Source organism: Orbicella franksi, chromosome 3, assembly GCF_964199315.1.
Source record: "Orbicella franksi chromosome 3, jaOrbFran1.1, whole genome shotgun sequence".
Taxonomy (NCBI): domain Eukaryota; kingdom Metazoa; phylum Cnidaria; class Anthozoa; order Scleractinia; family Merulinidae; genus Orbicella; species Orbicella franksi.
The window spans coordinates 11,503,999-11,507,500 of NC_138147.1; the positions used below are offsets into that span (position 1 = coordinate 11,503,999).

Below are 3,502 nucleotides of genomic sequence, written 5' to 3' on the forward strand. Positions count from 1 at the left end.
TTTGCTTCATTTATCGGTGTTAAATACAATACCAGAGTTGCAGTACACGACATGAATATTTTTTCCTCTGGAAAATGCACTTATTATATAACCTGCAACTCAGTACGCCTTTTCCCTGTGTTGGAATGAAGTTACGCAAAGAGTGGCCTTTATTAAGGATTGTCTAAAACCTAAACCAAGAGTTGTTCTCTCAGGTATATTATCTAAACTTATCATAATTGGTAAATTTCTACTTAAAACTAAGAAAACCTAGACTATGTGAAAGTTCTTAGAAACATATGAAAATAACTTCAAATACTGTAAAACAAGTAACGTAACAGTGGTGCGTTACAGTACTTTACGGTATGATACGTTACGTTACGCTATTGTACGGTACGGTACGGTACCGTATGACAGCAAAAGGTCCAGATCACAGGTACGTGATCAAGAACTCAGGATAAGACTGCCGTTTTCAAAGATGACAAACAATGCTGGATTAGCTGTGTTATCGCAGCACGAATCGTGTAACACATTTGGCTTCGACGGATCCTTAGGTGGAGGTCGAGTCAGGTACTGTCACCTCTAGCGTAAGAACCCACCACTACTCTAACCAAGAACATTTGCTTACAACCTCGAGAAACACCGTGATTTGAATAACGGTGTGAATAGTTGGCTTACAAGCAAAATAACTTCCCTTTCCATAAGATGTGCCATGTTTTCCACACATTCGCCAGTCAAACTCTTGCTGGCAGATGGCCTTGGCAGTTTCGGGGTTTGTGCCATGGAAAAGTTGCCGCTCCTCAGGTTCTTTGCCAGATTTCTTAGCCATGCGGATTTTTCTTCTGCAAATTGCAAACGAAGAAAAAGGACAGAGAAAGCATTTTATCACACTAACTATTAATACTGTATGTTAATGCAATAATGTTGCGTTAAGTTCCGGATCGATTCCGAAAGTAACGGTTTCATTGTTGTATGCGAATCTCCTCGAAAACAGCGGCGGGCCCTGCGAAAGTAGTTGCTCTGTGGAAGTAGTAGCAGGAGAAGGCTGCTAAGTCCCTTTCGAAAAGTTTCCTCGGAAGAAATACTTAACCGCCTTATGCGCCTCTCTGTAAACAACTGAAAGAACATGTCCTGAAATATGAGTATTTTTTTTCTGAACATAAGCTAATATGAAAGCCTGCAAACTGACCGGCCCTTGACCGACTTACTGTACGTATGGAATCCACAAATCCGGGTTCTGCACTCGCTCGATCCTGATGATTTCGCGACGTCCTTCCATGGTCTCTTGAAATGTTTTCTCAGTCTTCTTGTATTCATCAGAAATGGTTTGCAAAACCACACAGGAGAAGTCTTCACCTTCAGGAATGGGCGTCCAATGGGTTGGTAAACTTTCTGATTCAGTGGAAGCTGAGCTTGTTGGAACGGCCATGACGGCTGCTCTCCGTCTGATTGAAAAACAAGAGATCATGATTATCATATTCTTTTGAGAAATAAACCATTTCTTATTTTGTCTGCTTATTTGTTTTCTTTTTTTTGCAACCTACGCAACACTGCCGCCCTCCCTGGGAGAGTTTTGGTACCTCTTAGGGAGTTCAGGCTCAAAAGGTCCAATTCGAGAGCTTTTGCAGTACCTTTTAGGGTATTGAGCGGAAAAAAAATATGACAGGAGATATTTGATAATCAACTGTAAGAGTAAAAGGTATTCGAAACAATCGTCTTTAATGCTATTAAAAGTTATGCAAGTGTCAGTTAATGCGTTGTTTTAGAATTGGTACCTCTTGGGGGTGAAAAAAAATCAAGCCACGCCCACAAAAGAGGATCCTAAAATTTCCGTCAAGCACCCTTGTATTTTTTAAATGGGACTTCCCTCGGGCACTGAATTTAATTACCTTTGAACAATGTCTTTCATGTTCTCTTTGGAAACAAACTCCGCAGGTCTTCTTCTAACAAGTCTTTTGGTTTTATGCACATCGTTCTCTTGGCACCAGTCTTTAAAGTGCAAAGTGTAGCGGTGATGGCCAGCACTAAATGCATGAGTGTCCTTTCCTACAAACGAATTGCAGCGATGATATGTTAAATGACTAACACATTTAAGAAAGAACAAACTTATCTGGCATCTTTCAGCTAATTTCTTTCCTTCTTAATACATAACTCATGGTGCCCTTGCTTAATTTGTACTTAACACATAGTCTCTTTTGATTCTTCACCTACCACATTCTTTTGTGTTTTACGTAGTAACCACAGTCGTTTTTGTTTCCTAGTTATCAAATGGTGCCTGTTACTTCTTTCCTGTAACTGATAGTCCCAGCTCTCATTTCTACTACACAGTCCCTTTTTCTTCCTATCCACTACAAAGCTGCTTTCACTGATCTTATCAACCACCTTCTTACCACTACAGTTATCGTACCTGCTACATAGTCTCTTTCGAAACACTGACTGCTTGTAGTGTTGACAGCATGTCCATCACCAGGAGTGTCATATGACTGCCACTTGCCATTCTCATCTTTCCAATACCACAGCCATCTTGTGCTAAAAACATGGCCAGCCGCAGCAATTACTGATGATATGGTGGACAGTCTTCGAACCTTTGGAAACTTAGCATTTGAAGCTGATATAGCTAGAACAAAGATGAACTGGCTAGACATCGGCTCTGGTGTAAACTACTGTCTACAGTTTGGGAGACCTTCTTTAAGGGGACACATGAACACTACATTATTGTGCAGTTCCAGGAAATATCTGTATCCACCCCCAGGAAGCTCACTGGAAATTTCAATGGAGAATGTTTTTTTCTTTCTGGAATGACCCATTACTAGCTAGACAGGATAATAATGTGTCCCAGGTCCTCCAATACAATTTTTATTTAAGGAATGAGAGGTAGAGTTTGTGGACACCCTCCTATGGAGAGGCAGTGGCCTACAGGTTAGTGTTACTCCAAATTAAGTGGCCCAGGTTTGAGTGATGGCCCTGGGAAAGACACTTCACTCTCACAGAGCTTCTTCTCTCCATCTGGGAGTAAAAATCATGGGTATTGGCAAATTTACTGCTAGGGTTGGGGTAACCCTGCAATGGATTTTCATATCACACACAGGGAGTAGAACTCCTTTTAGCGGTAGTCACTTAACGTTCCCTCCAATCACGATCAGGGGGTAGGTTTTAGTAGAACTTCTTCTAGTCACTTAACTTTCCCTCCCATTAGGAGGTAGGTTTTATATGATCCCTAATAAGCATTTCCTTGGAAGGTCAGTCGTGATACATTTCTGCTGAGGAGGGACTCTCTTAATATGTATTCAGCTGGTCTTAAAACCACATGGATACTGGAAATAGAGTTAAGATATATATATAGACCCTTTTCATAAATGGCTGCCAATTGTAAATTCTTTTGTAAGTATTAAAATTAGCCTGACTAACCTTGTTTTTGATTTGCTAATTCAAAAGAATTTTTACTCCCGAACGAGTTTAGTGAGGTTAATTTAAATGAATACAAAAGAATTTTAAATTGGCAGCCATTTATGAAAAGGGTCTA

At 40.3% G+C, this 3,502-nt stretch overlaps 1 pseudogene across 1 annotated transcript in view; it reads right to left on the reverse strand.

The window, feature by feature from the left end:
* Positions 1-409: 409 nt before the first annotated feature.
* Positions 410-3,502, reverse strand: part of LOC145482309 (protein mono-ADP-ribosyltransferase PARP12-like) — a 4,911-nt pseudogene continuing 1,818 nt past the window's right edge. Inside the window, exons 3-6 of the transcript XR_014048757.1 lie at positions 2,387-2,596; positions 1,869-2,025; positions 1,188-1,424; positions 410-821 (exon numbers count right to left, since the gene is read on the reverse strand). The product of XR_014048757.1 is annotated as a protein mono-ADP-ribosyltransferase PARP12-like (transcript). The remainder of the gene's footprint in view (positions 822-1,187; positions 1,425-1,868; positions 2,026-2,386; positions 2,597-3,502) is intronic.